Source organism: Pristiophorus japonicus, chromosome 15, assembly GCF_044704955.1.
Source record: "Pristiophorus japonicus isolate sPriJap1 chromosome 15, sPriJap1.hap1, whole genome shotgun sequence".
Classification (NCBI taxonomy): domain Eukaryota; kingdom Metazoa; phylum Chordata; class Chondrichthyes; family Pristiophoridae; genus Pristiophorus; species Pristiophorus japonicus.
Genome location: NC_091991.1, coordinates 54,377,142 through 54,387,788, shown reverse-complemented (window position 1 = coordinate 54,387,788; position 10,647 = coordinate 54,377,142). Strand labels below are relative to the sequence as shown.

Genomic DNA, 10,647 nt, shown 5'->3' with positions numbered 1-10,647 from the left:
GATATTCTATCCCACACCCTTCTTTGGTATAGATGTTCTTCTTGTAGAAACTGTGTACCCGTACCTCATCTTGGTAAGTGCTACACCTGCCCACCTTTTGTAAAGAGAGATTTTGTAAGGCAGCGTGTCATATTACAGTGGGGGCAGGGGGGTTGGTCGGTAAGAAGGAAATAAGTTCATTTATATAGGGGCTGGAATTGCCCCATTCGATAAGGCCTCTGACTGCCGGAAAGCGGCGGCCACGAGGCGGCGCAGAATGGTCGCCGACTCTCTGCAGAGGGGGCCGCCATTTTGTAAACCGTTTTCCCGCCGCGGCGTGCACGACAGACCCGTTACTGTCTGGCGGGGACCGTCCCACAAAATTGCTCCAGACCTGAAATTGCCCCGTGGGAGAGGCCCCTCCACCGGCCGGTGCCCCCAACAGCTGTTTCTGTCGGTGCACTCTCTGTGAAATGATGGCACGGCTGCTCTTAAAGGGGAGGGCGCACTGCTGCGGCCACCGTGTTTTTTTTTGTCGTCCGACTGCCATGTTGGCCCGACAGTTATGCCCCCGGGTTCGGCCGGGCCACCAACAGGCAGCCTGGTTCCCCTACTTGGGTGCCTGGTCGCTGGCCCGGCCGAAACTCTCCCTGGCGGCCCACTGGACCAAACTAAAATGAATGCAGAGTTTGCAGCGGCTCTCCCCTTTAACTGATGGAGACAGACATTGTGACACACCAGCGCGATGATGTTATCAGTGCTGCGCTGAGACTGACTGCTGCGGACACTCCGCTCCCTCTTCCGCCCCCATGATGATCCACATCCGCCCTGTTGGAAAAAAAAACCCAAGGAGCTGATTTTCACCGGATAGACCACCATGTGGCGGCCAGAATACTTCAAAAACGGTAGGTGTGCCCATTTCCGGCAGAGGGCATTTTCTACCCCATCCTCGGGACATGCCGAAGTGCTGCACAGCCAATGAATAATGTTGAAGTTCAGTCACTTGTTATGCAGGCAAACACAGCAATCAATATTCATGCAGCAAAGTCCCACAAACAGCAGATGAATGAACGACCAGTTAACCTGTTGTGGTAATATTGATTGTGGGATAAATCTCAGTCAGGGCTTTGGGAGAGCTCCCACACACACTTTTTTTCTTCAAATAGAGCTATGGGATCTTTTTTATTGCAACATGAACACGCAGACTGTTTAATTTGTCGTCTGAAAGACAGCATCTCCTACAGTGCACCACTCCCTCGGCACAACACTGAAATGTCAGCTTAGATTATGTGCTCAAATCCCTGGAATGGAGCCTGAATCGACGGCCTTCTGACTCCGAGGCAACGTTGCTACCACTTTGCCAATCTTTGGAGTTGAGGTGGCTCCAAGATAGCACCCCTGGCAATTGAAATTTGGAACAAAGCCAACCCTCTGTGGCAGACTCCTTAAATGAATAACTCAGCCAGACAGTGCTAAGTTAGGAAGCACACTAAGTTGTGTAGTTGGGAACAGTTTTGGACATTGAATCTCAGGAAAGATGTATTAGCTTTGAAGGGGTTACAGCACACATTCACCAGAATGATACAAAGGGTTAAATCTTGAGGACAGGTTGCATAAACTTGACTTGTATTCCCATGAGTTTAGAAGGTTGTGGTGTGATCTAATTAAGGTGTTTGAAATGATAGAGGGTTTCGATAGGTTAGATACAGAGAAACTATTTCCTCTAGTGGCCGAATTCAGAACCGGGGCATAATCGTAAAATGAGAGGCCATCTGGGAGTGACATCAGAAAGTACCTTTTCACACAAACAGCAGTGGCAATCTGGAACTCTCTCACCCTGTGGATGCTGAGTCAATTGAAATGTTCAAGACTGAGATGTTGAGTAAGGGTATCAAGGGATATAGAGCAAAGATGGGTAAATGCAGTGGAGGTACCAATCAGCAATAATCTAATTGAATGGTGGAACAGGATCGAGGGACTGAATGGCATATTCCTGCTCCTATGTTCTAAGACACTGTTGATTGTGGACCAGCCATCATGGCTCATTAATGGAACCTGGAAGGGTATACCTGTCACTGGGATTCTTCACATTTGGGGTTATATAACCTTGCAAGCTAGTATCCTAATGGGTTGGGTGAACTAGCTGGACAATCAGAAGATAGCTTACCAGTGCTGTGTTGGTAGGTTGTGTGGCTTCAGCTTATTAAACTGCAACAGTACCAATGTGGTCTCTGTTTAGTTCTTGCCAATTTGTGCCTAAATTCACTGAACTTGGGCAAGTGGATGCATCTCTATGGGGAGAGTGCATTTTGCATATCAGACAAAGAGAAGTCCTACCTCTGGATTTCTCGGTAGCTTGGTTTGGAGACTCTTCAGTTTAGTGATGGGTTTCGACAGGTGTCACATATCTAGATGACGAGGCAAAGAAATGTCTTTTGCTTCCAATTTCCACCCTTCCCTCACCTTCACAAGAGCCATCTCTGACTCTTCCCTTCCCTTCCCTGCCTCGACTTCCCTGTCTCCATTCCTGGGGATAGGCTATCTACACCCATCTTCTGTAAGCCTACTGACTCCTACAGCTATCTGGACTACACTTCCTCTCACCCTGCCTTCTGTAAGGACTCCATTCCATTCTCCCATTTTCTCCGTCTCCATCGCATCTGTTCTGACATCACCTTCCACACTAGTGCTTCCGATATGTCTTCCTTTTTCCTTAACCAAGGATGCCCCTCTATCATGGTTGACATGACCCTCGATTGTGTCCGTTCTATTTCCTGCACTTCTGCTCTCACCCCTCCCCCTCACCTTTCACCCCAACGTCCACATTCAACGGATCATCCTCCGCCATTTCTGCCACCTCCAGCGTGATCCCACATCTTCCCCTCCCCTCTCAGTATTCCGAAGGGACCGCTCCCTCCGTGACAACCTGGTCCACTCCTCAATCACCCCCAACAGCCCCTCCCCTCCACACGGCACCTTCCCGTGCAAGCGCAGGAGATGCAACACCTGCCTTTTTATTTCCTCCCTTCCCACTGTCGAGGGCCCCAAACACTCCTTCCAGGTGAAACAGCGATTTACTTGTTGTTCTTGTATTTTAGTATACTGTATTCGCTGCTCACGATGTGGTCTCCTCTACACTGGGGAGACCAAGCGCAGATTGGGTGACCGCTTTCCAGTGCACCTTCGTTCAGTCTATAAGTGTGTCCCCAGCTTCCGGTCGCGAGTGACTTTAATTCTCTGCTCCACTCCCACTCAGATCTCTCTGTCCTCAGCCTCCTTCACTGTTCCAATGAAGCTCAACGTAACCTCGAGGAACAGCACCTCATCTTTCGATCAGGCACGTTACAGCCTTCTGGACTCAACATCGAGTTCAACAATTTCAATCCATAACCTCTGCCCCTATTTTTTTCAGGCAGCAACTGTTTATGATTCTGCCGTCCCCATTAGCAACATTTAATCTCTCCTGCCTTCCGCCCTATCACAGACCGATCCTTTTGTTCTTTCCTCCCCTCCCACCTTTCCCAGCCTCTGCACCTGCTTAAAATCTGTTACATCTTTAACTTTTCCAGTTCTGACGAAGGATCTCAGACCGGAAACGTTAACTGTTTCTCTCACCACGGATGCTGCCCGGCCTGCAGAGTGTGGCCTGCAGAGTGTTGCCAGCATATTCTGTTTTTTTTTGTTTTGGAAAGAAATGTCTTGGTTCGAATCAATATCCTCCACAAGATATTAAAGAACACCAGCCAGCAAGTCAGTAACAAACGTTAAAAGCAATTCATTCTAATGTTGGAGAGTTAATAAGAGCTCTGCTGTGTGACCTTATGGCTACCCTGACAAAGCAATGCATTTAAAGGAGGAAGGAGTTACCAGTATTGTTGACATTTAATTAAGTTGATATTTTTTTCTTCTTAATTAAACCTAAAATCCTATAACTTCAAATATTTAGTGTCTATCTCTTCCCTATTTCTCAAGTGCAATTTACATTTCTTAATTCAAAGTCATAATTCAACTTTAGCATAAAATTCTGACTTTCCTATATTACATAAAATGCTTAAATCAAATTATGATATTGAAACTTTTTAATGTATGAAATTAGTTTGAATTATCAGAAGTATTCTGTATTATTTAAGACTATTCAAATATTTCAGCTGCTTTTCAATATTTTAGTGAGTATTCTGCACTGTTTAACCATATAATCGTAGAAGTTTACAGCACAGAAGGAGGCCATTCATCCCATTGTGTTTCTGTCAACTTTGTTAGAGCAAACAAAAACTAATCCCACAGACATGCTCTCTCCCCGCAGCCCTGTATCTTCCTCTGCTTCAAATATTTATCAACATTTATTTTAAAGGATGCACTGGTGTCTGCCTCAACTCTTCCCTGCGGCAAAGCAGTTCATGCTCCAACAACCCCCTGCAAAAATACATTTCTCTCAACCTCTCTCCTCACTCTTTTTGGTGACAATTTTAAATTAATGGCGTACCTTGGCTCTTCACTGCTGTGCAATGTCCTTTGAAAACAAAGAGTTGCAAATTATTCATATATTCTGACAATGAAAATAATTTTTATGTCAGTGCATGAATTGCTGGGAGTGATTTCTTGATCTGATGGTTCTCAGCAGGAAGTGGCACTTGTAAGATGTGCGTCTTGGGAAATCACTGGTGAGCAGTCCATGATTTTGAGTCCATTCATTTACTAGATGACAAATCACAGCTGTAGCCTGCAATTTCCTGAGATCCATTCCCCACGAATGCTACTCCCTATTGGTGCAAAATGGATAAAGTACAGTTTGTTCTGGGTTTTGGTGACCTTTTGGATTTTGGTCTGAAATTTATTCTGCATTGATCTGTTGGAAAGTCTCCCTTTACTCTCTCTCCCTCTCCCTATACACTCACTCTCACTCTCACTCCCTCCCTTTCCCTCTGCACCCCCCCACCTTTCTGGATGACTCACAAGTAATTCTGTCTGCTGCCTTCTGGATAGCCGCTGTGAAACCTGCCTGATGCTTGTCACTACAATTATAAAGTGTAATCGAACTTCTCGTTCAGCAGTTGGGATACATTACCCGCTGCGACTGGTATAAACTGTGAGTGGGGAGGATGCAGCACTTGTAAATCCAGTTGATGGCAGCGCAATTTTGAAATGTTATGTGCAATTAGCTGCGGAGTTTTAGACTGAGCGGTAGCTCATTCTGTGTATGTGGCTGTCAAACAGATGGACAACCTTCTATTAACAGAGACACAGGTCTTTGTTTTTTTCCTTGCTGATTAATTATTGTTCATTTCACAGCCTGTAGAAGACCTGCCATCATTGACACTGATGATCTATATTATCAGTGTGTAGTATACACCGATTGTTCAGTGAACGTGGTGAAGGCTGGCTGCACTATGAAGTGCAAGCACTCCCAAAATCCTAGTACATCATTAGTGAATGTGAGTGTGCTCTGCAGCATATTCTCACAGTCTGAAAACCTTGGCAATTATAGCTCCTGAAAACAAATTCATGAGTCTCTTAGGAAAATAGCATATTTTTTCTCCCTTGTAATTCACCCATGCAAACTTCTTATGAAAGATTTATACGCCGCGGGGCCGAAATTCAGGCTCCTGATGAAGCCTGTTACTGCTGGAAAGCGTCGGCCACGCGGCGGAGTCGATTGGCTGCCGATTTGTAGCTGAATGGCTGCCGCTGGCGAAATTCCCCCGGTGGTTTTTCTGGTGGTCCCCACTTCCATCCTGCTGCTGCTGAACCCTCTTAAGTGCGGCATCAAAGCGCGCACCGCTAATGTCCCGCCCCGCAAGCAACATTTACCGTAGAAAATCTTCAGACCGCCGGTCGGTGTCCCGGCAGTTTTTTCTGTCGGTGCACTGTGTTTGCAGCGTGTGTAAAATGGCGGTGCGGCCACCATTTTTTGTGGGCCGACTGCGAGGTCAGCCCGACAATTATGCCCTGGGGTTCGGCCGCCTGGAACCCCCTCTTGGGTGCCAGGCTGCTGGCCCGGCCAACACCCTCCCTGGTGGCCCCGTGGACCCAACTTAAAAAGCTGCAGAGCTCGCAGCGGCCCTCCCTTTTAACTGAAGGGAAGTGATGTGTTGACGTGCAAGTGCGATGACGTCACCAACCCGGCGCTGATGACTGATGGCAGCGGATACGCTGCCCTTTTTATGATGGACACTCTGCGTCTGCCCCCACTTCCACCCCCATTATGACTGGCTTCCGCCCCTCTCAGAAAAAAAATGATAAAGAATTGAATTTCGCAAGATGGGCCGCTGCATGCATCCCGTTTCCTAGTGGATGTCCGTTCAAACTACACCTTAACATATCTTGACAAGGCGACTATAATTGCATGTAGGATTGCCAACTCTGGTTGGAAATATTCCTCGAGGTTTCATCACCTGAGCACCTGCCTCCAATCGCCCTGCCCCAATGGTCACCCAACATGTCCATTCTCATGATGCACTGCCTTCCTATGCCAATCAGAATGTAAGTAGACTCTCTATTATCCGATTGGATGATTCAGTCAAACAGCATTTCCCCCAACCCCCCTTCCCGCCCCAACCAAGTTCAATATTTTTATCAAACAAAAGTGGCCAAAGAATTAAAAATACACACAACTTTTTATTGCCCCGATGAATTTGCTCCTGGGTTGCTCGCAGCAGGGTTCTGGAGATTAACCTTCAATTCCTGGAGGAGGGTAGATAACCCTCCAACGGCCTCTGCTTTATCCCTGGCGCCACTGTTCACTTTGAAGGTGAAAACAATTTTTCAACAGACACGGGGCCTGAATTTGCGCTTCCCACGGGCAGGTACAAGGTGCGCACGCGTCCATAGGTGCTCCACAATTCCAGGTTTAGGTACGCGAAGCACATGCACCTAAACCCGGAACTTGAGATCTGTCAAGAATTCTCTTAACTGATCCACCGCATCCGAAACTAAAGGGCCTCCAAAGGCCATTTGCCCAACTCCTGCCCAGTGAATGTCCTTCAAATTCTTATGACTGATCAAAGCAGTAGGACTTTTAAAGTACAGAAAAATATATATTTTTAATAACTTAAACATTTAAAATCTTGTTAACTAAGGTAAGTTTATTTTTAGACACTTTAAAATACATTAATTTATTTTCAAAAAAATTACATTTTTGTTTTGAATTAATTAAATTCCATTTTTCTTAATTTGAAATATGATATTTTTTAAAGTTATTTTCAGTGTTTCTGTGTTTTTGGGGACATTCCCATTCATACTTATGGTGGTTCCGTACATACTAAACTCACATAAGTATGAATGGGGATCCCCCTACTCTGATAGGTTGGGCCGGCCCACGTGATCCGTACGAAACCCATACGCTGCTGGGATATGTGGGCCCCACAAAGGCCTTCGCGTAGAGCCCCAGGACCACAAGTCTCCGAAACTCCAGAACCACCAGGTACTTTTGTCGAAATTTTTGAGGTTGGGGGCATCCGTCCGCGGGAAGCCTCTGACTGCAAATTCTGGGCCATGGATTTCAGTGGCTGCAAAATAGCTTTAGGGATCAGTTGTTAATTGTTCTACAGGTACAACATCCCAAATCCGGAACTCCAAAAACCGGAATTGTCCAAAAAACTGATATTTTGTGCATAGCTGAGGGAGTCGTCCGGAATTATTGTCCGAAAACCGGACATTTTTGAGGCAAAATCCAAAATCCAGCACAGATTCTGTTGAGGATTCTGGATTTCAGGAAAGAAAATCAAGTCTGAAATCTGGAATCCTTGATCGAATCCATGCTGGATTCCGCTCAAAACCTGGCACGGATTCGGTCGAGGATTCTGGATTTCAGACTATTAATTTTCTTGTCTGAAATCCGGAAAAACCCAAAAACCGGATGGGACCTGGTGCCAAGGATTCCGGATTTCAGACATTATGCCTGTATAGTTCTGTTGCAAGCCAAACATTGTCCTAATGTCAGGGCAACAGGAGCAGAGGACATAGTGTGCATCACACATCCTTTAGTGAATACTTAACAAATGGGCACTGGGTAACACAGGAGCAGAAGCCTTGCTGAAATCACATCCACTGAATTTACATTTTAATGAGGCCAGTCAGTTCTTCAAAGAATGCCAATAAATTCGTTAGGAAATAACTCCCTTCCATAAGTCCATGACAATGCTATCTAGGGGTTTCATTATCTCTTTGTCAGGATGCCTTCTAATTCTTCAATAACACAGATGTTAGGCCCACTGGCCTTTAGATTCCTGGTTCATCATTAAGTCAATTTTTAGAGAATGATCTGACTGGTTATTACTGAGAAGAGTTTGTGGCCTAGAAATTTGTGGCTGCCTCAAAAGCTGTCGGTGCCACCACAGCTGGGGTTAACGGCTGCCAAAAATGGTGGCACGAGCAGGACTGAAAAATTGACGCCACGGACGAGAACATAAGAACATAAGAATTAGGAACAGGAGTAGGCCATCTAGCCCCTCGAGCCTGCTCCGCCATTCAACAAGATCATGGCTGATCTGGCCGTGGACTCAGCTCCACTTACCCGCCCACTCCCCATAACCCTTAATTCCCTTATTGGTTAAAAATCTATCTGTCTGTGATTTGAATACATTCAATGAGCTAGCCTCAATTGCTTCCTTGGGCAGAGAATTCCACAGATTCACAACCCTCTGGGAGAAGAAATTCCTTCCCAACTCGGTTTTAAATTGGCTCCCCCTTATTTTGAGGCTGTGCCCCCGAGTTCTAGTCTCCCCAACCAGTGGAAACAATCTCTCTGCCTCTATCTTGTCTATTCCTTTCATTATTTTAAATGTTTCTATAAGATCACCCCTCATCCTCTGAACTCCGAGTAAAAACCCCATCTACTCAATCTATCATCATAAGGTAACCCTCTCATCTCCGGAATCAGCCGAGTGAATCGTCTCTGTACCCCCTCCAAAGCTAGTATATCCTTCCTTAAGTAAGGTGACCAAAACTGCACGCAGTACTCCAGGTGCGGCCTCACCAATACCCTGTACAGTTGCAGAAGGACCTCCCTGCTTTTGTACTCCATCCCTCTCGCAATGAAGGCCAACATTCCATTCGCCTTCCTGATTACCTGCTGCACCTGCAAACTAACCTTTTGGGATTCACCCAGGTCGGGTGGCACGGTTTAATGTTTTATGTTTTTGCAGGTGAACTCCAAAAAGAGTTTCATGCTCAAGGACCCCCAGGTCCCTCTGCACCGCAGCATGTTGTAATTTCTCCCCATTCAAATAATATTCCCTTTTACTGTTTTTTTTTTTCCCAAGGTGGATGACCTCACATTTTCCAACATTGTATTCCATCTGCCAAACCTTAGCCCATTCGCTTAACCTATCTAAATCTCTTTGCAGCCTCTCTGTGTCCTCTACACAACCCGCTTTCCCACTAATCTTTGTCATCTGCAAATTTTCTTACACTACACTCTGTCCCCTCTTCCAAGTCATCTATGTATATTGTAAACAGTTGTGGTCCCAGCACCGATCCCTGTGGCACACCACTAACCACCGATTTCCAACCCGAAAAGGGCCCATTTATCCCGACTCTCTGCTTTCTGTTCGCCAGCCAATTCTCTATCCATGCTAATACATTTCCTCTGACTCCGCGTACTTTTATCTTCTGCAGTAACCTTTTGTGTGACACCTTATCGAATGCCTTTTGGAAATCTAAATACACCACATCCATCGGTACACCTCTATCCACCATGCTCGTTATATCCTCAAAGAATTCCAGTAAATTAGTTAAACATGATTTCCCCTTCATGAATCCATGTTGTGTCTGCTTGATTGCACTATTCCTATCTAGATGTCCCGCTATTTCTTCCTTAATGATAGCTTCAAGCATTTTCCCCACTACAGATGTTAAACTAACCGGCCTATAGTTACCTGCCTTTTGTCTGCCCCCTTTTTTAAACAGAGGCGTTACATTAGCTGCTTTCCAATCTGCTGGTACCTCCCCAGAGTCCAGAGAATTTTGGTAGATTATAACGAATGCATCTGCTATAACTTCCGCCATCTCTTTTAATACCCTGGGATGCATTTCATCAGGACCAGGGGACTTGCCTACCTTGAGTCCCATTAGCCTGTCCAGCACTGCCCTGCTAGTGATAGTGATTGTCTCAAGGTCCTCCCTTCCCACATTCCCGTGACCAGCAATTTTTGGAATGGTATTTGTGTCTTCCACTGTGAAGACTGAAGCAAAATAATTGTTTAAGGTCTCAGCCATTTCCACATTTCCCATTATTAAATCCCCCTTCTCATCTTCTAAGGGACCAACATTTACTTTAGTCACTCTCTTCCGTTTTATATATCGGTACAAGCTTTTACTATCTGTTTTTATGTTTTGCGCAAGTTTACTTTCGTAATCTATCTTTCCTTTCTTTATTGCATTCTTAGTCATTCTTTGCTATCGTTTAAAATTTTCCCAATCTTCTAGTTTCCCACTAACCTTGGCCACCTTATACGCATTGGTTTTTAATTTGACACTCTCCTTTATTTCCTTGGTTATCCACGGCTGGTTAGCCCTTCTCTTACCGCCCTTCTTTTTCACTGGAATATATTTTTGTTGAGCATTATGAAAGAGGTCCTTAAAAGTCCTCCACTGTTCCTCAATTGTGCCACCATTTAGTCTGTGTTTCCAGTCTACTTTAGCCAACTCTGCCCTCATCCCACTGTAGTC

At 45.5% G+C, this 10,647-nt stretch overlaps 1 protein-coding gene across 1 annotated transcript in view; it reads left to right on the top strand.

The window, feature by feature from the left end:
• Window positions 1-3,564: 3,564 nt before the first annotated feature.
• Window positions 3,565-10,647, top strand: part of LOC139280760 (synapsin-3-like) — a 291,283-nt gene continuing 284,200 nt past the window's right edge. Inside the window, exon 1 of the mRNA XM_070900435.1 lies at window positions 3,565-3,729. The gene's annotated coding sequence lies outside the window, so the exon portion shown is untranslated. The remainder of the gene's footprint in view (window positions 3,730-10,647) is intronic.